This window comes from Anser cygnoides, chromosome 12, assembly GCF_040182565.1.
Source record: "Anser cygnoides isolate HZ-2024a breed goose chromosome 12, Taihu_goose_T2T_genome, whole genome shotgun sequence".
Lineage (NCBI taxonomy): Eukaryota > Metazoa > Chordata > Aves > Anseriformes > Anatidae > Anser > Anser cygnoides.
Genome location: NC_089884.1, coordinates 14,443,651 through 14,464,368, shown reverse-complemented (window position 1 = coordinate 14,464,368; position 20,718 = coordinate 14,443,651). Strand labels below are relative to the sequence as shown.

General features: G+C 37.2%; 1 protein-coding gene and 1 long non-coding RNA gene across 11 annotated transcripts in view; one reads left to right on the top strand and one right to left on the bottom strand.

Moving 5' to 3' along the window:
- LOC106043098 (uncharacterized) overlaps window positions 1-3,632 on the bottom strand; it is a 139,629-nt gene extending 135,997 nt beyond the window's left edge. For all 4 annotated transcript variants that reach the window (XR_010834636.1, XR_010834635.1, XR_010834637.1 and 1 more), the window contains exon 1: window positions 3,522-3,632. This is a non-coding gene — a long non-coding RNA (uncharacterized lncRNA). The remainder of the gene's footprint in view (window positions 1-3,521) is intronic.
- The window catches only part of SMPD3 (sphingomyelin phosphodiesterase 3), a 119,769-nt gene that overhangs the window by 12,981 nt on the left and 86,070 nt on the right, over window positions 1-20,718 (top strand). The window contains exons 1-3 of one of the 7 annotated variants that reach the window (XM_067004677.1): window positions 3,735-3,882; window positions 4,373-4,442; window positions 8,512-8,620. The exons of 1 other annotated variant lie outside the window; for it this stretch is intronic. The gene's annotated coding sequence lies outside the window, so the exon portion shown is untranslated. Of the gene's footprint in view, window positions 1-3,722; window positions 3,883-4,372; window positions 4,443-8,511; window positions 8,621-19,752; window positions 19,768-20,718 lie in introns of those variants that run through there. 5 more of the 7 variants (XM_067004679.1, XM_067004676.1, XM_067004678.1 and 2 more) reach the window with 5 other exon arrangements.

Sequence of the window (20,718 nt, the reverse complement as noted above, 5' to 3'; positions counted from 1 at the left end):
GAGTTTTAATCTTCTGGGGCCTTCTTCATGAAGACAGCTGCCAGCTATGGATGCTTGGCTGACTAATTGGCATTAGCAATAAACAATATTTGAATTTGTCCAGGAAAAGATCAGAGAATCTGTGAAAGGCTTATCAACATACATTAAAAATCTGAAAAGCCTCCATCTTTATTGAAATTACTGTGCAGTTCATTTTACCTATGAAAATTGCATTGATACCAAATAGTGGTTTATAATGCTCTAGACACCATCTAGATGAACCTTAGCTATTGACAGATTATGAAACAAGTGTAGTGTACAAAAAGAGGATCTGCTACTATAATAAGTAAGGGTACTATGCACTTGGGGTTTCATAAAGCAATTTTGTATCCAGGCTTGACTGGATTACAAGCAAATAAAAATTATAAAAAACCTGCTAGATTGTTTAGCAATATGCCAGTCCCCGAGCTACAATACAATCTATCCTACCTATAACACAGATTCTACTACAGAGAAATTGTTAAGTTCTTGACAATAAAGACATCATCAATCTTAAGTTTGCTGGAGCTATAACTTGACTTTTATAATATCTGAGACTATTTAGATGCTTCTTTCTGGGTTTTTAAAGAATGCAGTTGCTGGAAAACAATGAACAAAGCAGACTAGACTGTCCTTGCATTCTGACATGCACCTTCCAGACTGAATTCAGAGACAAGCTAGGCTGTCAAAGTGAAGAGAATTAACATAAGAACTTCAGGAAAATAAATGAAGCGGTAGACAACAAGCAAGTTGCAAAAGAACCGGGATGAAGGCTGGAGGCTGAAGAAAGCAACCGTAAGTGATACACATTAAATAGAAGATTGAAATATAGGATGTGCATGTGCAGCAGGAGTTCTAAAACCTTCTGAATAAAGAATTAACAGCTGATGCTGTACTCAGTAGGACTTGAATCTAGCCTGAGAAAGGGAGCTGAGCCAGCAAGACAGATGGCTGGTGAAGGAACTGACATTGCAAGAGCTGGAACATTCAGTAGAGAGGAAAAACAACAGCTATACCCATAAATGAACTGCTGCCAAGCATGTAACTGAGGTGAGAGGAATCATGCGATTTCAACAGTTCTGGAGAACTGTGGACGATGCACTGAATTGCAGGCAGCATACAAGGTCCAGAGCTGGGCAGTCCAGCATCAATGCAGAAAGCAAAGAGACAATGGAGTGATTAAAAGGTCAAGCAGTACTTGAAAAACAGCTGCAAATAGTCATATTGCATAAGCAATTTCAAAAGCAAGTACTGAAAATGCTCTGTCAACATAAACACTGTAAAGATAAATCTATCACCTAGAATTAATTTGCAAAGAGACAGCTCATTATTCAATAGAAATAACCATGTCAGATGCTAAGAAGTGTGAAAGAAGAAACCAGATTTAAAGCCTGGCTACTAAGAAGAAAATAATTTCCACAAACCTTTAGTTTCTCACAGCTACTCACAGGCATTCAAACACTTAGTACAGTTCTCTTTTCTTTATAATTACCAGAAAAATACACTTCTGAATATTTGACCATAGAGCAACTAAGATGTATAGGGGGTGGGGGTTGCAAGAACAAGAAGCTCAAGAATTTTACAGTTTAGCAGTACAAAGGGAGGTGTCCTGAGATCTCATGAAAATTGATATCAATTGATATCAATTGATATCAATTTTCATGAATGCTTGTTGCTAATCAGAAGTGAGAGTTCTGAGAAAAATGGAGAAGTATAATAATACACCAAATGGGCATCTAATAAAAACAATTATTTCTACTGATTAGACAATTTACGTTTTAATTACTTTTCCAACTCATTACAAGCTGCCAATCACTGATGACAAGAAAAACTGTGTCTTTCTTTTGATTTCCGTGAAGGTGTTTATGAATTTCATATTGTGTTACTACAGATATACACTTCAGTACATGCTGTTTTCATTAAATGCATTTGTATTGCATAACATTACAACTGTTTAAGACATACAGTTAAAGAAAGTCTGCTGTTAAAAACAGCTCTTCCAAAATTCTTAAAGTTTTGCTGAAATTTTAACCACAATTGCAGAATGGCTGTGGCATGGACAAAGAGTATTAGAAATCCTGTCAAATTTATTATAGAATAAGATTATCTTTCTGGTATTCAGAAAATTAAATTACTTTCCAAGATGCAGAAAGATTTTTAATACACAGGCCAGGCAACCTAATTAAATAACAGTATGGGATGGCTCCAAAACATTATAGATCACACGTTAATGCAAAAAGCCAACATAATTATCAAGTTACCCATCCCAGACTTTTGGGTACATAAAACAGATTTAAACAAGCCACTAATGTAATTATGAGCATAAAAATCAACATCTGAATGACAAAAATAAGTCAATGCAACTGATAAAGCTAATTAATATGCTTACAGTTCAGAGAAAAAAACTGCAGTACAAGAGTCATCATCAGTAAGACTACATAAATCTTTAAAGAGGCAGGTAGTATGAGCCTTACATGAAACTGTTCTTTCTGAAAAATAGAGAACTTGACTATTCAAGGGAAGCCTCTTCCACTGAGTAGAAATAGGCCTACAGTGAGGTCAACCACAACACCCCCTCCCCAAAAGACACCTACATCCAAACAAAAAAGACAGTTTCTATCTAACGATTGATCAGAAGTTAAAACACTCTTCTGTTGAATCTCCCTTCTTCAGTCCATCTTAAGTTCCATTTCCCTACACTTTTGTTGCATCCCACTTCTGCAGGAAAGCAGCATTAACACGAATCAGCAGCAAGAAAACCATCTCTGTTGCAAGGAGATGCCAGGAGACACCACATAAAAATGCCAGAAGTTCAATCAGGTAACGTGAGCAGCTCTTCTGTATCCCAGAGAGGATTACTCACTTAATGCAATCAAGTTCTGCCAGGCTTACCCTCAACTCTCTTACTCTGTACCTCAGGCACTTTCAGCTTTGAGAAATGGGAAAAGCAGGGTAGCAGTTAGCATGCCAGTCAGGCAGTTTGCCTGCAGTAAAGATGGAAAGATTTACTCATCATCATCATCAGTTAAAACACCAAGGCTGATATGCTTTTTTCCTGATTTAAAAACTGACTAGGATAATAACAGGCTCACTACATAACTTTGGAGAGATACATAAGGTAAAACAAGACTAATCCTCCAGAGGGCACTGATATTTTACTTCAGAAACTAACATTAAACAACTGCAAACAAATGTAACGTAGTGAAGAGCAACATGTGGTTTATACCTTATCTGGAGAGCACAGCAGATACACAACTCTTCACTAAAGTGAGACAAGTGGGAACGTACATGCAAGACAGCTCTTCGTCTAACCCCCAACCCCAGAACTGTGCCTTCTTGTTGAGGAAAGGGGCCAGGGCCTGCTCTACCTCACTTTTACCACCAGAACATACCCATCAATTCTCCGGTTGACTTTACAACACCCACCTAGACTAAAGTGACTTTACCGAGAAGAAAATATGTGGGGATAACAACTGAAATCCAGCAGCCACAAACTCACTTACCTCCCAGGAAGAGGACGCCCCACCGCCGTTTTGTGCTCTCCTCAGCCTCGCAGCCCCTTCAGCGCTACCCTCGCCGCTGTGGGCGCTTTCCCCTCGTGCAAGCGCCTCTGCTGCCGAGCAGCCAATCAGGGCGCGGGTGGCGGGAAAACTGCTCCCTCATCGCCTCACCTGGTGGAGGGCGGCCGCCATTACAGCTTCGTGTGAGGGTTGTGGTCGTCAGCACATCAGAAGGTGTGAGGTCGTAGGCAGCAACCCAAAGCTTTCTTCTCTTATTTCTACCGGCTTTTTTCAAGCTTGTCTTGTAGAAGGAGGAAAAAAGAAGGGAGAACTAAAGCTTCAACGAGTGTGGGAGCAGCCCCAGGTGAGGGAGAGGCAGCTGACAGGACTGGGAGGTGTGAGAAGCTGGGTGAGCTGGGAAGGTGAGGGCTGCGGCTGCAGGGGTTCATGGGGTGTCCTGCCTGTCAGAGGGGCAGGTTTCTCTTCCTAAAGTTCTGTTGGTTCTTTTTCTCCAGTGTCATCTGTGCAATTAACTGTGCTGGACAGTATGTGGCAAAGGTATTTCTGTGGCAGGTGCTTTATTATTATTATTAAAAATATAAATGTTTGCTCCTTTACTAAGTAACTAAGTCTTGTTTCAGGTGAGAGGTTCTGTAAAATGTGAAGGCTTTGTTTTTATCCACGAGCAGCTCCCCACCCAGCTGTACAAAGCTGAGGTCAGTTACTGCTATTCTTGCAAGGGGAGGTCTGAGGCTAGAAGCAGGCCAGGTGTGCCTGCCTGCAGTGCACCTTTTGAATGAACAGCCTATCTCACAGAACATGAGTAAGTCTTACAGGGCGATTTCTTTCTGCAGAATTCACTGAAAAATTAAAGAAGCACAGCTTATCTGTCCTCCCCCTGTAAGTGGTCAACCTGTAAGTCAAGTAAGTACTCTTGATTCTTGAGGGAGGGCTGGGGTGGAGCTCTCCCACATGAGTCTCTGTTGGAGATTTGCCCAGACAGTTGAATTTAGGGGCTTGGGATCAAATTGATTAATTATTCTGTGTTTTGTTTGCTCAAGGGGCAGGAAGGAAATGTTAAATTACACCCACTTGAAGTTACTTGCTAATGAATAAGTTAATTATACGCTAGGGTGTTAGAAAGATTTAACATTAAGTCCCTGATGTTTTTGTTGTCTCATAAGAATCACCTTTGTTTAAATAAGCTAGAATTAACATCTCTTCTTTAAAAGCCTATATTTTAAGCAGAGCAAAGAGAGGTTTTCTTAAGAAAATAACATGTTTAAATTTGGGGGGCAAGGGGTAGCAGTAAAAATTCAAACATCTGTATGTTGGTTTTCACACATATCTTTTAAAGGCCAGAGTTTCTTCAACCAATGCTTGTAGGCTTCTTATAATGACATGCAAAGACATCTGATGTTTCTGCTTTTTCTGTAGAGTAGTTCAGAGAACTACTGGAAATATAACTTTCCAGTTTAGTCACTAGGAGTTAGACAAAACTGTCATTTCAATTTTTCACTTGAACGCAAAGGTAAGCCATCACTATACGTTCAAGTATCCTCCGTCTGGAACAAAGTAACAATGAAGGCAACTCCAGTAATGAAACAACTTTCATTGATGTCTTTGGGACCAAGAGTTGTGCTGAAGGCAGAACTTGAGCCTTGGTATTCCATATTTGATATGAAATTTCGAAAGTGTAAAAGCTTCAACATGTACAATTCAATCTCATTTTGCATAACAATTTATTTTAGGAAGTGACTCATGGAGTGTTCATTAAAGATAAGTGATGCCAGCTTAGTGCACTTAAATTGCAAATGGCTGTGTTCTTTGGCAAGACGTTGTATAAATTATCAGTTGGATGAGTATTCTATTGTTGTACCTATTGCCAGTGTCTTTCTTGTATACTTAACTCCTTTACGTTGATTCAACCTGGTTTGATTACAAGAGGAGAAAGGTGTGAGGAAATGCTGCGTTTTCTTTCAAGCCAGCTCACTGTTCTCTCACTGTTCAGCTCACTGTCTAGCAACATGCTAGGCTGACATCAGTGAGGAACTAGCAAACAGAAAAGGTGCTCAGTTCTGGCTCAGAAACAATAACGTGCAAATAAAATGGTCTAAAACCAAGTCTGTCCAACGGACAGTGCCAGTAAATGCAGCAGTAGTGAACTTTGTCATTTAAAATAGGCTTATTCTGTTAAAGATTGCCTCTTGCTTTGCTCCATCCCTGGTAGAAACAGTGTTCCCAGAAGTCCCCAAAACCTTCAGTGGCTGCAGTGTTGTTTTTGAGTGTATGACATCAGATTTTTAAAAGCAAGCACCCAGGATTTTGAGTACTTTGCATCTATAACTGGGGACAGATTTTCAAAAGAGGCTAGCACTAATTGTGCTGAGCTCTAGTGAAGATTTGTCCATTTTGATTTTGTGCCTAACTGAGCTGATCTGTTGAAAATCTGCTCCCTATAGCTAAGCCTGACATTCTTAGAATGCTGTGAGGGCAGTAATAACAGGTAAAAAACAAACAAACAAAAAAAAAACAGACAAAAAAATATACAACTGCCATCCATATCAGTAGCTCAGTGCTGCCACCCTACACAGAATAGGACAGGGTTTTGCTCTCTGGCAATTATTTTTCTGTGTTGAGACCAAATTTAATCCTGAATGTATCTTTATTGTTTTGCCACCTCCACTCTGGCTGTGCGTTTATCTGATGTATAAGCTTTTGTGAAAGGAAGGCTGCTGGTTATAAGAGTGCAAAAATGTCTTATGTTATTGGGATAGTACAGGAATGAAATGCTTTAATGAAAATTTACTTAAGTAAGCATTAATATTGAGAGTTTTGAGATACCACCACTGTTTCTAGAGCCGTACTGCCTTCTGGCCTATAAAAATATTTTATAAATATTTTATCTTAGATTCTCTTTCTCTGTAATCAACAGTGCAATTTCTTCTGAGTTTGATTTCAACTGTTTGATTTAGCAGTATTGAGCCCTGTATAAAAATAGTTGCATCACTGGTAAAATTCATGTTTCATGTTGGGAAAAACTTGCTTCAGTTGTCCAACATTTTTACTGGCAGAGCAGTTACAGGGTCTTAATATTGAATTGTGTGGTCTTTCTGGCTACTTGTTTGACTTATTGCAGATTCAGGCACTTTAGAAGATTTCTAGTTCCATTTTTGAATAATTCCTTTCATTTAAAAATTAATTTAGTTGTCCATTCACACATTTTTTTTGGCTTTGTCTGTTAAAAAATCACTATGTCTGATATATATATTGAATAGTTAAATAAATTTTACATTTGATGGTTAGTTTGTATTTATGAGAAATAGTGTCTGCAGTTATTGTGATTTACATGAAAGGATTTAATATTTTACTTAATATTATGACATGACTGATAATTATGAATTTGCAAAGCTTTTTGTAAGTAATTTCTGTGCCAATTTGAGCCACAGAAAGATAGTTCCTTTAAGTTCAGGTATATTTTTATTCTTCACTTTGCGGTCCCACACACCTTGCAATGCCTAATTAGTGAATAGAAGCTGTGTGCAATGTGCTCATTTCCCAAGTGGGAATGTAATATGAAATTTCTTGTAAAATTTTCTAGTCCTGCTTGCTTAGAAGCATAAAAATAAATACTGATCAACTTTATTTGATAGAAAATGATTTGTTACGGAAAAAGTAAATCCTCTGTGTTTTAAATGCAGAGGAACTTAGCATGGCTTTTTTGTAATAATTTAATGTGCCTTTAGACAGAACTTTTTTTATACACAGTCTCTATCACTTGATGCTTGCATAAACCCTGAGAAAATGAATTATTATTTGTTGCAATGCTAGAAACAAACCAACATTTTTTCTGTGGACTTTTGAGAGGTAAAGAAATTTTCTTGCAATGAATTCAGATGTTTTCCTTTGTTATAGTGTGGTAGTATAAAAGACAGAACAAATCAAAGTTCCACTGGGTTTTCACCTATATTGTAGTTGTTTTGTGCTGTGCTTGCACAGTTTAAAAATGGACTCTTAAGTAATCTAGATTAAGCAGTCTATAATACCATAATTCTTGTGGATGGGATACCTGCATGTATGCTGTTGTTGTGCTGATAGAGTAGCTGGGAGAATCCTTAGAAAAACATGAAAATGAACACACAATGGCTACACTTTAGTCAATAACTGTCAGAGATTCAGAAACATACAAATAAAGGTGATAAGGGTAAAGAAATGAATTGTTGAGATAACTGCTTTACAAACCTTTCATTAAATTGAACTAGGAACCTAGGATATCATTCTGTTTCTAACCTGTCCATGTTAGCTGGAACAAATAGTAGGCTTTTAACAAAACTTAGTGAATTAGAATAGTATGATGACTGTACAGATTGAAAAAACTAGCATGAAGAGAACTGCCCATGAAAACTGTCACCACTGTGAGCTCCAGGAGCAGGTCCTTCTGTTTTGCTTTTGGACCAGACTGCTCATATGGAGACTCTATTCAACTTGCAACTTCTTAACTGAGATGATAAAATGTTATCCTGTTTTGTTAGTGTCAAGAACAAACAAGTTTAATTAACGGCTTTTGATAGGGCTTTGAGGAATATTCTCGTGTTCATTGTTAGCATGGACACAAAGTTCTGGAATTTTAGTGTTGCATCCTAATAAACAAAAGTAATGTGCCATGGAGTCAAAGTGAAATGCACAGTCTCAAATTTTCATTATCAGTTTCATGTAGCTACTGCTAATGCTTTTCTTTCTTTTTTTTTTTCTTTCTTCCTTTCTTTCTGTGTAAAACTTGAACATTAAACTGTTCTTTCATGTAGAACTTGAACATTAAACTCTCTAGACTCTCGCACAGATAAGTTCACAGCAGTCACAAGCCTCATTTTGGACAAAGAATTCTTCATGTACTTCTGATGAGACGCAGCTTCCTTTGTCACGCTTTTGGGAGGGGGGATAATTTAGCTTTATTCTACATCTGTAGTTTATTTTCTTGAATGTCTTTCTGCAGATGAAGATTTAATTTGCTGAGGCTAATACAGTGAATCTGCTTCAACTTGCACCTCACTGACATTGTGAGCCTATTATGGCATTATTAGTCTCCAGTTATAGACGTGAAGGTAAGAAGTGACCTAGTAATGAAGGGTACATGCCCAGCGCAGTGTGACAAGAATTTTAAATGAGGCAAAAGGACAAAAATATATATTTATGATGCTGATATCAGAAGGCCGCTTTTGTAAGTGGCTACTCTGAAAGCGTTCCCAAGAAGTAGTAAGTTCCCAAGAAATACTGTGCCATCACCTGTTCATCCAGGCTACAGACTGGAACTTGTCACAAATGCAGGTGTGTACAATGTATATAGTTTGATGTACTACATAACATTTGTACTGAAGTAATGTAAAGCAGTTTGATATTACAATGTTTATTTCATTTGTCAGAATAATGTCTAAGTTACACTTTACAAAAAAATCACCATGGAAGCATATTTTCTGCTTTGGTGTTTGATGTGCTTTCAGTTTTGAAAATCAAATATTGCTTATTAAATGGTTTATTTGTGGTCTAGAAATCTCAAATATTTACTAGCATTAGTATAAAATCAATGTAACTGTCTTCTGTGATTTAAGATATTAGAAACTATCTTTGTGCATTTCCAAACATTTTTCTCTGGTGTGAGTAGAATTTTGTGAGACTGATTGTTACAGGATCCTTATAGGATTCATTTTTAGAGAAGCTCCTGCCTGCTTTAGGATCACTTCACCGTGAGACTACTGAATGTGCCCCAGTAAACTAAAAGGATTAGAGGAAGCAGAGGGGTAATAACTGTCAATAGGAGGCAGAGTCCATATAAATTACATGTGTAGTATCAAATGTTTTAATCAGTTGCTTTAAAAGTACAAGTATTTCTAATCTGAAGGAAAAAACAGACCCACAGTGGACTGGTGGCCCAAGAAAATGGAACGAACCTCAGAAGCAAGGAAGTATCTCTTTTGGTAGAGTAAATAGTGAAATCTAAGAAAAATGGCAGAAATCAAGGCAAAAACTGCACATTCTCTTCAGATAACACATATTAAACTTGAGATATGCTGAGTAAGTTATTTTGACAGAGGAAAGGATCCAGTGCAAAGTGAATAGTAAAACGGTTGACTTGCAGAATAGCAAGTAATAGCCAGTCTCATCTTAGATACTGTTTTTATGCTTTTTCCTAGTTTATCTTCAAATATTCACATAAACCTTTTAAAGTTGTCAGCTGTAGTAATGTGCCATGACACAAAATAGTATTTGGGAGATGCAGATCATACTCAGTTTTAAGATGATGTGAATCAGTGCTGCTACACAGATTTTAGCAGGATTGATTCCTTGGTTTAGTTGCCAGTGCAGGGCTGCTTGAGGTACAAGTATCAGTACAAGGGATACAGGGAAAAAGCATGAAATGAGGGAGGAAGTGCAAGACAATCATTTCTGGTGGCTGTGCACATTCACATTGGCTGAGTTAAACTTTCTGCAAATGTGAAAAATGGACTTGCACGTAGTTACTCCTTGCTGTTTGGAGTAGTTTATTAAATTATTAAATGTCATGTTGCATTTCAATCTGTCCAGTTTTCTGCTCTGGTTTGCTTTAAAACCGGAAAAAAAAATCCCTTAAGTGTTCTAGGTGCTATGGAGACAGTGCTGATGTCAGAAATGTTTGCAGAAGGGGCCTGGAAAAGGGAAACAGATGTCTGCAGTTACAGTGGTTGGCTGCTGGTGCATAATGTAGAGCATTGGACTGCAGTTCAGAAGTGCTGAGCTAGTGATGGATGTGATAGACTGTTGGGAAGTAGTAGAGCTTGTGGAGAGACAGCGGTTGTTAGCTTACCCCAGTGCTGTGTCACTGAAACTGCTGCGTGGTGTCGCGCTGTGTCCACAGAGAGCTGAGCAGCACCATATGGCTGCATTAGCTTGAACTGGTGCCAGCTCAGGTGTCTGTATTATTTGCAGACTTGGGCCAGATTAAACTGCCTGTTCAACTCTCATTCCTTCTGTCCTACTATATGATGAAGTACCTTTCTGGTGCTTTGCTTATCTTGACCTTTAGAAATCTTTATTTTCTAGGTGGCTCCTCAACTCATGGGGCTTTTGTGACACCTGAGGAGCCTGGGGGTGAAGAGAAGACATAGAGGTGGCTTGAAGTGCCACTCTTGGTGGGGGGGGGGGGGGGGGAAAGGCTGTTTTATCTTAAGCATTGAATTCTATGGGAAATTCTACATTGTTGCCATTAATATCTTGCCACGGTATCTTACACTGAACTGGACCAAAACCAGGAACAGAACCCCCAAAAGCTTTCCAAATCCCAGACTTTAAAATCTCCTTCACTCTGAGAGAAATCCCCTCCTCTACACACCTTGAATCCTGTTTTGTGCAGATAAAATCAGTGCAGAGCTCTGTCACGAAGGTCATTAGCTTGGATATTGAGTTAACCACCCTGCATGATTTCTCTACATGTCTCTTTAAGTACAGCTATGGCAGAACCTTTCCTGCCAAAACCAAGCTGCTTAGTTGTGGTCTGCTCTGCCGTATCTATTGCCTCACTTGGTGTTAGTTTTTATTCTGAACAATAAATGAGCGAAGTGTCTTTATTGCTTATTTGTCAAGCTTTCTAACAAGCCTTTTCTGTTTCACTTTCCCTTGTGGTTAGGAGAAGCTGCCTCTAAAAATCCGTTGAGTCATCTTCCTTCCTTTCAAATCCATCTTTTGAAGCTTTTATTTGCTGTGATATCTATAAAGTTTTTACAGCAATTAAACAGTGCTTGTCATGATGTTCAAAATTATCTTGTTTCATGTACTTTCCAGTCAGTCTGTGCTGTTCTCTAAAAAATAAAATGATAGATTCTATAAGCTCCCTTCTAAAAGCAGCATCCAGGCATTAAGGCAGAGGCCTGTAGTATCAGCTCACTTTTAAATAATGAATGAGATTTTAGAGTCGTTTTTATGTCAATCTCATTTCCATATTGTCTTCTGCATTTGTTTGTCCATATTCACTTACACAAAAAGTATCTGTGTGAGACCTGTGCTCATTGTCCTAACAGTATTTCTGCATCTGGAATTTTTTCACCCATCAATATTCCAGTTATTTTACTGTAAAAAGGGAACATACTTAAAAAAAAAAAAAAAGTAGGTAGACTTTTTATAGACTGTCAAGTACGAATAGGTTCAAGGCAAAACCAATAATAATTTGCATGTAGTATAAGCTCATCTAAGTATGTAGTATGGAAATCACATGCTGCTTAGTGAATGTGAAAGTACAACCCTGATTGGAATGATATTGAACTGTTGAAAAGAAAAGCTGTTGGAGAGGAGGGTGAGAGAGAAGAAAATTAGTTGTAAATTATTTTTGATAGGAAGGTAAGAGTAAGGTGCCTTCAGGGATCGTTTCTTCATAATGAAATGTGCATTAACATTAAAAATATGCAATCATTTTTAATTAGGCTGACGTGTCTACACTGCAAAGTACAAGTGTGGTTGGGTTTTTTTTGTTGTTGTTAATGGTATTTAGAGCACCAGTAGCATTTACCTAAGGTGGAATGGGTTGTGTGACAAAATGATTCTGTGCTCAAAAGCTGCAATTATTCTGTAAAATTCAAAATCCAGAATTCAAGATTAGAAGAGGCCAAGAATTTCTGCATTTGATTGGCTCAGGCTGAAAGCTAGAGGAAAAAAGTGGTTTGCCTTTTATGCATTCTGTCAGCTACAACAATGCTAACCAAGGAAAGTGTCATCTCCCTAGAGTCTCTTTTCAGACTGAAGTACTGTAGGGCAATAATGAATCTCATAAGAAATTCACGATTGGAAAAAGCAGTGTTTTGCATATAAATGTTTCTAATGGAGCTATGAACATCAGACTTCTGCTGTATTACTTTGAAAAATACCATGTGAATCCCTGTAGCTTTTAGTGATTCAAGATGTGAAAGGTGTTATTTATTTTAATTTTTATTATGTTCCTTATAAAATATTAAATAATTCCTTGGCATCAAAAAGTACTGTTAGGTCTTTAAGGCTGTACAGAAATAGTTTTTATAACTTCAAAAGCTTAAGTTGCTGATCGATGACACAGAAACCGTCATTAGTGGAGAACAATGCCTACTGGTTTCCTGCACAGAAGCATCTACATGTTAAGTAGATTAAAATGCAAGAAATACATACTTCTAGCAGTAATGTCAAACTAATTAAATTTTCAAAAACAAAATCATACTTTAGAGCCCCAAGTGCGTGTGTGGCAGTTTTGTTTTTAATTTACTCTTATTTTTTCCCAATTTATCATCTGTCACTATCGTTTGGTCCTATACCACACATAAATCCAAGTCATCTCTGCAGCCATCAGGAGTAGACTCGTTAACTATTTGTTATTTGAAGAGAATTGCGATTCATATAATTGCTGGAGCTTTAGAAGATAAAAGTGTTTCAGGGGTTTTTAATGGTAAGTCTCCAAACTTCGCTCACAAAGTTTACTCTTACAAAGTCAAAGCTGGGCTGAGATTCTAAGACCACATAAAACCGAAACAAAACGTTTATGTTCATTGAAAATTTCAGGAGCTGAGTTTGTGCATAGATTTTTCAAATCAAGGAAATGTTTTTAGTGTTTATATATATGTATATTTTTTTCAAATTCTACTATTACAAAAAGCTACTATAATACTTGGTTTAGTAAAGCAGGAATAAATGATAACTTGTACCTGGGCGGTTTTGTTCATTGTGTCCATGTGACCCTGTCCCTCAGCCTGGAAAATCAGCCTTGGTGATACAAAAAAAGAATTGCTATCTGCTGCAGGGAAAGACCACTGAGAATAAAAGAACTGACTGTGGAAGAGCCTGTTGTTTTCTATTAGAGCATTGGTAGAATTAGCAATCCAACCTATTTTGCAAATAGAAACATCATCCCAGCATGTTGTCTTTATGTTTCAGTGATGTTGCCTGAGTAACTTATGACAAAATACAGTGGGATTTGCGTTCTCATAAATGGATGTATTGTCTATAGGCTGTTTTCTATGGCTCTGCAAAGTATTGGCAACAAAAAGTTTCACGTCGTCTTGGGCATAACTGTATATCATGCATTTTGCATAACAATTTTTTTCCAGTTAGTTTTTCATTAGAAATCAACTGTCAGTTGAAATGTCAGTCGCTCAGGAGTCCATGGCACTTGTTGCAACAGCAAAGGGCTGAGGACCTCAAATGAAAAGCACTAATTGCTTTCTGCAGCATATTTTCATTTGCTATTAGAGAGTACTGTAGTGATGTCTGCATTTTCTAAATGCTGTAGTTGGCTTTTTTTTTCCTTTTTCCTCAGATAGCTGGGCTCCATCAGAGACTGAAAATGTTTTTGCCTGAAATCAGAACAGATTCTGACATAGCTTGCGTTAGTTAGCACTTATTTTGCTAGTATTTGGTGGCAAATAGTACCTAGTTACTAGCTAAAAATAGTGTAGAATCCTTTGAGATGATATTGTTGCTTTAAAACTAAGAAGATTGTGATTTCAAGGTTTAATGCAAGTCTGAAACTGGAGGAAGTGGTAAATGGATAAGATGGGCAGGTAGCCCTGAATTTCTGAAGTGTGCAGGTGTCATCTGTTTTGCCATATGCAACATGTTTATCAGAGATCTGGATTCCAAAATAGAGTTTCTTTTGGGTTTTTCTCCTGGACTGTTTTGATGACTCCTTTATATGAAGTTCTAAATAAAGGAAATGATAGTCACATCTGACCTAAATCTGCCTTTTTCTTTCAAACTGTCAATGGCAAATAGTTAGCTAAAGAAAACCTGTGTGTAAGCTGGGATAGCACTCTGGCTTTCAGAACCAGAAGAATTTACAAAAGGTTAAAGGTCACAAATACTCATAAAAACGTTTGCTATTAGGCTCTATTTGTTGCTGCTAAGATTTAAGTGTTCTTTGAAATGGCTGTTGTACAATTGGGAGCTCCCCTTTGTATGATAAATCTCTTTCATGCTTTTGTCAGAAAAAATGGTGGAGGATACAAAGTACTCATGCGGAGGTGTGGAGAGAACACATGGGGAAACAAGATACATGTTAAGCTTGTAAAACAAACAGTTGTTGGTGTTGTGGGTGGGTTTTTGTTTGTTTTTGGCATATAAGGAAGTTTAGTTATGGCTTTGTCTCAAGCATAACCACCATTTCACATTATTTTGTTTTTGGCCACTGATACTTGCCATTGTATCCTTCACTCTTCACTGATGAAAATTAAAAGAGAAACAAATGAGGTAGAGTTAAAACTGTCTTTACCAGTTTTAGTGACTTCAGTGTCCTGTTTATCAACTAGAGAAGTCAGGTATTTCCAAGTGTCAGATCACCGGATGAGTGTTCTTCTGTGAGACATAGTATACCTTTTCTCACTGCAACGGTGACATCTCATGAAACTAGCAGACTTCTAGTTACTGTTCCTTCCCTCTGTCTGGGAAGAAAAGGGAAATTTACATGAGAGCTTCCTATTTCTAATCCCTATTTCAGATAGCATTCTGTGTGTTATGCTTTCTTTTCCTTATTAAATCCCATTTGAAAGATTTTGCTAGTTTCAGAAATTATTTTTGCTCTACTGTTCACTTCACAGTCCCTCGCTTTGCTTTTATATAAATCTGACTTCTGAAAAAGTCTGTTGTTTTTCAGACTGAGGCAAAATAAATTTTTAATCTCTGCAGCTTTTTCCCTCTCATATCTGTCTGGAGTCTTAATTCTTAGACTTAATCCTTGGTGTAAAAAAATGGTGATATTTTATTTTAATTAATGGGGATATGTGAATTTCAACTAATTTACACTGTCTTTATATTTAGATGTGGTTCCAGGAAACACAGAAGAGGCTTAATGGACTGAATGTAAGATTTAGGAGTTGGGATATCTGGGTTCTTTCCCTGATGTTACCACACGTTTTCTTTGTGTGATATTTTGCAAGCTTGTTCTCTGCTGCCTTTAGAAATGCTCAAGAATTATCTGTGGAAAATGTACCAATTTATAGAGGATAAATAGAAAGCATATTTATTGTTTAGCTTTATTTTCAAGTATATCTGAGTTGTGTGAGGCCTTGTGCTGTCCTTCTGTATGAAAACTTTGTGTTCTTAACTACTATTGCTTGCTGTGAATATAAAGTTGTTCTTTAAATACCATCATAGTATTTTTCTACAGTTGAATTACAGTTAAAATGTTAAAACTAGCATGGATTAATTAGGAGAACTGACATTTTCTGCTAATATCTTCAAGAGGATAAGGACAAAGAAACAGGTGTTCTGGCAAGGTAAAAGGTTCAAAATAAAGTAGTTTAAAGTAGTTTCAAAGGCCAGGGAAAACACAGAGGTTATATTTTGGGTGGAAGTGATGTTATTATTCAACTTCTCTAGCTTTATGCAACTACAGTATAAAGACATCGTCTACATAGCACTTGAGTTAATCATCTGAGCAATCTTTATGGTGAATGGAAAGACATAAGCACTTCTGTGTGCAGTTCATTTCAGCTTTGTGAATCTGAGTGAAAAATCCTACTTTAATGAGATCAGAGCAGTCTGCCCTACTATGCTCATAAAACTTCCTGGGTATATTTGTAGGGGAAAAAGAGCACAATGCATTTGACTGTGGCTTACATCACTTCAGTCAGTGTTGAAACTACCTACTTGTGTCCTGAGTATGCTTAAATATAGAACAGGTTCACTTAGACTAAGTTCTGTCCAAAAATGAGTTGTTTGTAACAGCCTGCAGTAACTAACATATAGCACAGCTAAACAAATGGCTGTCAATTTATCATAATCAAGGATTTGTGGTACTGGCAGGACAGGGTTGTTTTATCAAGTATGTAACGTAATTCTTTGATTATTAAAGGTGAAGCACTTGGTTACTGATTTGCTGTTTTTACCCTTTCTTCTTTGCTGTCAGGTGGATGTTGATATGTTGTGTTGTTAATTCTAATGCTTGTGCTAAAGGCAACAATTAATTAAAGTAAATCAGGACTAAGAATAAATGAAGAAACAAAATGTCTAGGGAAAGAGGGCTTTATAGCAGTACTTAAAAGCTATAGCAGACATATGATTTCTGATATAAATAAGTAAAGTTGCAGTTTCCAAACAGTTGGTTACTCTTGTCTTGTTCTGCTGAGTTGAACTTTGATAGGAAAGTTCATATCTTTCCTATCAATGGAAAATGGTTTCTGAATCTTTAAAGACAGGTACCTGTCAGGTTATGAATACCGAAAATTTGGAATGGTGGTTACGAATAATTTCCAATTCATGGGTCCAGTTTGTATGATCAACATTAAATGCTTTTTGCTAATCCAAAAGCAGCACTACGTGGGACCCTCAGATAGCTCTTGTCCCACAACAAAGCATGTTCACTTTGCAGAAGGGAAATAAATGTGTGAGCCCTTTATTCTGGTCTCTCCTCCTCCACAAGTCATTGTTAAACCCGTTAATGTGAGTAATGTCCAGTGATGGTGAAACTTCAAAGACATGAATTTCCTACCTCTGTTTTTCAGCTGGCATAACGTTAAGATCTTTTTATAAAAATAAATAGAAATTGCTCTGTGTTCTGTCTGATAAGTATTAGGGAAATAAAATAACTTCATATTTAACTCAGTTTGCATAAACACTGAAAATGATAAATGGCTAGATCTTCAAGCACTTCTGTTGTAGTACCACATTAATATTAGTTAAAAAACAAATGTGTCCTCACTAAGGACAGGTGAAACTCAATATTTAGTGTTGGATAGAATGAAGGGAAAATATTCTGTAAAGGGCCATGCACATGTGCATTTGAGTTACAGAGAAGCACTTGGATTGCCAAAGCAACACCATCCTGCTGGTACTAATGTGATGCTGAAGATGATTACAGTGCTGTGTATGTGTACAGAATTATTCAGTAAGGTCTGACTATGCCCATATAAAATGTCAGGTACCTCTGTACCTGACATGACTTAAAAGCTACTTCAGCAAGCTGGTTTAAAACAAACAAACAAAAAGGTGTGATCTAGCTACAGCTCTAGAGTTTTGCTGTCACATGCCAAATGATGACTCAGTGAAATTACAGCGTGCTATGGAAATGTGCTCTGATATGTGGTCATCCATCACTATGAGCCTTGTCTTTTATTGTCTTTTATTATGGGATCACATCCCATAATAAAAATTTAATCTGTACTTATTATTAAAGCAAGGTAGCTTTTACAATTACATATGTAATGGGAGAGGGATCAGGTTGATTGAAAAGCCTCCATCTTTCTGTAATTAATATGGAACTCAAATGACCTAAAAATGAAGAACATTATAATCCTGGAAAAATTAGCTGTCTTAAGTTTCATTCTTCCCCCTGTCATGGTTCGTTAATGAGGAAAATCCTTCCCATTCCTATTTTCTACAAAATGATACTCAGCAAGAACAGAGAGTACTCATTATCTCCTGGATGGTACTTAACCATACTAACAACCATACGGGACAATTTTATCTCTGCAGTGAAATATAATGTATGTAGTGTACACTATGGCTTATAATAATGAGACATCAGCTTTAAGTAGATATTAAAATACAAAGAGCCAACCTACTCTTGGTAAATGACTTGCAAGTTGTGAAGAATAGCACTAGGTCTCCTTGGCTTTACTCTCTGTCCTGTTCTTGCCCTTTCCAAAATCTACTTTGAGAAATGTACAGCTTCACAAGCATGGTCTGGTATAGAAGATGATTACTCCGAAGGGTGTTACTGTTTTCTTTTGTAGTTTGCAGTTAAGACTGGTGGGAAAGATGTATTGTCATCTACCTGTTCATTCTCTCAAATTTGTCACAGTAAAAACAGTTTTGGTCTGAATATTGGAGAAGAGCAAGGTAAGAAACTGTACCCATAGTGACTGGGGTTATTCTGTTGTGTGCTTCTAATCCAGCATCAGTTCCTCATGTTGTGATGGCTCAGAAAAGGAGCCATGGATTTAACAGTGTATACTTCACAATGGGGTAATGGTTATGTAAAGCTACAAGATAGAATTATGTATCTGATTATGTTTGATTTAGACAGTAATGCAATCATCAATTTCTGGAGATGCAATAAGAAAACTAACAGCCTGCTACCCATTCTATAGCTGTCTCCTGAAATGTTAAAAGATCAATAGGTGTGTAAGGGCAAGGGGTGAGGAAATTGAAAAAGACAAGAACAACTTGTATTGAAAAGGGGTGATAGGAAGGAGAAGATGATGAGCTACCTAGCATCCCAGCTTATCAAGGACACAACACTAATGCAGCTGATCCATGTAAGCCTATTATAGCTAGCAACTAGCAACGGGGGGGAAAAGTCATGCTCCTGAAACCTGAGAGTAAGGAGAAATCCACCTAGTGCATTCATTATGAATGGTGCTTGTGGATGTGTGCACACCTCAGTCAGGTTGAAGGCAAATCTTAAGTTACTGCTGACTTCCTTTAAGGGTTGGGATGGGGGGGGGATGGGGGGGGGGAGGGGCAAAACAGAAAATAAAGTAAATCCTAAAAATGCTATACTTGCTAAAAATACTCCATACATAAGTCATTATAAGTAAGGAAAGAAAATAGGCATGATGTGTTCTCATCAGATTGGACCACAAATAAGGAGTTAAATATTGTCATGAAAGACCTTTAATACTCATAGCTAATATTTACCAAGCCGAAGAGAAAACAATGATTACCTTCTGACAGCAAAACAAAGTTTTGTTTTTCTGAGTGTCTTTATTTACATGCTTCCCTTCTGCCTTGCTTTGCAGCATTACTAGAACAGTACCTTCTGTAGACTTTTCCATGCTAGAAAACAGAATCCACATCTATTGGATAACTGGATGGGTACCTTGCTGGTTTTATATCTAACTGTTAGGAACTGGGCACAGCAGCAGTAATGCTACTGTCTGTTGTGTGTAATTTGTTCAGGAAAAGTGTTGACCTCTTCTCGTGAAGTATTGTGCAGTGTAATAGGAATATGATTTAGGGAACAGTCCTAAACTTACTGAAATTGATAGGTATGTTGTCCATCTGCTAATTTGCACTCAGGGTAAGAGTCCTGTTTTGTAAAGCAATAAAACATTCTTTAGCTGTCTTCAAGCTTGTTGTCTTCCTCCATTCAACCGCTTGTCAGGAAAAAAAACAACCTAGTGTATGTTTCTCATTGGCAGAATTAATAAAACAGAATGCTGACAGGATACAGAACGATCATAATTTCAGAACTGCTGTTATGCATCGTTCTTCACCAGCAACGCAAGAGACAAGTACAAGCTGATATGCTGCAACAACCCTCAAGGTGAATTCCTTTGAGTAAAGCTGTCAATTTGTTCTTATATCTCAAGTTTGTATCAAAAGTTCTAACAAAAATATAAGTATCTTTTGTTAACTGTTACCTCACTTTAAGAAAAAGAATTGCCAGAGTGGTGTCAAAGTTACCTGTTTCAATTCAGAGATTTGGTTACTTGGTTTCCTGCCTGCCCTTAGACTTAACTGAGATCTGCAAAGCTTTAAAGTGTTAAATTCTGGAGATGGACTTGTAGGATTTATAGCATTATTTTCTTCCATTTTCTTCCACTGTTTTGCTGTATGCTGATAGGTAAAGTACGTAGGGGCCTAGCTTGAACCATCTGTTAAATGGGCTTAATGTTAAGTTACAGAGCTGACTGAACAAACGTTCAAATTAGCAGATAGTCTTTTGAATGGAGGCAAAAAAATATTTCCAGGCCAAGGAGTAAGAACTGAAGGATGTATGGGTTAGAGACTTGAGTTTCTGTCTTTTATTTCAAACACGTAATTTTAAAATTAAGCCAGCTAGCATTAGTTATTGTCTTACCATTAAATCAGTTTTCTTGAGTCAGAATCAAACTCTATGGGAGCTGGATATGAAGCATTTCAATTTCCACTTGAAATTCTGCTTAGGTAGAGACTTTAAGGTAATGATTTTAAAATAACTGGAGATACTTAGGGGAATAGTTCCATAAAAAGCATAACTGTGGATTTGCTGCTTTTTTATTAATAAAATTTAATTATTGTCTTACCATCATAAAATATATTAAAATGTTACTTAAAATATCTCAGTAACATCTGAGCAATCCTAGCTATTTTTATGCAGAGAAATTGACGTTGGTTGAGAGTAAATATAATCCTCAAGTCAGAAAGAGCTTACAGAGAGTTAAAGCCATGCATGATCATTTTTCATCCAGTTTTCTTTTTTACCACAGTAATTAGGCACAATGCCAGGCAGCAG